Source organism: Babylonia areolata, chromosome 7 (genome assembly GCF_041734735.1).
Source record: "Babylonia areolata isolate BAREFJ2019XMU chromosome 7, ASM4173473v1, whole genome shotgun sequence".
NCBI classification, from domain to species: domain Eukaryota; kingdom Metazoa; phylum Mollusca; class Gastropoda; order Neogastropoda; family Buccinidae; genus Babylonia; species Babylonia areolata.
In genome coordinates this window covers 52,599,741-52,600,972 of record NC_134882.1, presented here as the reverse complement: position 1 = coordinate 52,600,972, position 1,232 = coordinate 52,599,741, and positions in this window count along the sequence as shown.

The following is a 1,232-nucleotide window of genomic DNA, read 5'->3' as shown; positions in this document are numbered from 1 at the left end:
TACCTTGGAGTCATTATGAGAACACCAAATGATTTAATCTTTGGCGAATCGGGTCGTTTTCCTTTGACCATTAATTCTGCTGTTTGCTGTGTTCGATACTGGTTGAAACTGACACAAATGGAAGAATATAGATTACTATTCAAGGCATATAAAATGCTGTTAAATCTGGCCAACAGGGGAAAAACAAACTGGGCGTCAAAAGTTCGAGATTTACTGAATACAAATGGCTTTCATTACGCATGGGATAATCAAGGAGTAGGCTGTGCATATTCTTTTTTTAAGGGAGTTTAAGCAAAGATAATAGGTGGCAGAACTGGCACTCTCACATGCACAACAGCAACAGATTCATACATTATAGGAAATTTAAGACGTCATGTGAAGATGAATTATACTTATCAATGGACTTGAATAGATTTGTAAGGTACATATTGACAAGATTCAGGTTTGGTTTATCCACTTTATTTGTACATCAATCAAGATATAAAGTAATCGACAAATGTGAAATGCAGTGTCCCCTGTGTAAATCTGCTTTGGAAAATGAAGTCCATGTTATTCTGTGTTGCCCTGCCCTTAATGATTTGAGACATAGTCTTATTCCGTCAAAATATCTCAATGACCCCAGTGATTTTAGACTAACATTGTTACTGGACACGAAAAAAGAACAAAATATAAGAAATTTAGCTTCATATCTTTATAAAGCATTTCATCGAAGAGAGATTATATTGTCATAACACTATATTTTCGGTTGACAGTTTTTGGATATAATAGGCCTGTGAAGTACAGATTTGAATATCCATACATTCATTTCTTAATTAGCTAGACATGTGGCTCAGCAGATACTGATGTGTCTTATTTGCTGTTGTTGTTTGTTTGTTTGTTTTTATGTGGGATATTGTGCCATCCATCGTATGCTTTTCAAAATGATTCATGTTCACACCCTTCAAATGGGGCTTTAGCCTTACTGAATAAAATTATGTTCTGCTCTCTCTCTCTCTCTCTCTCTCTCTCTCTCTCTCTCTCTCTCTCTCTCTGTATATATATATATATATATATATATATATATATATATATATATATATATATATATATATATATATATTCTTTAGGAGACAATGGCTATGATCAGTGTGCGGTGTTGGTAATTAGATTTTAAACGTGAAGGCGATTTGCTTTTGAAGTGGCTTTGACAAACGGTGTGTGTGTGTGTGTGTGTGTGTGTGTGTGTGTGTGTG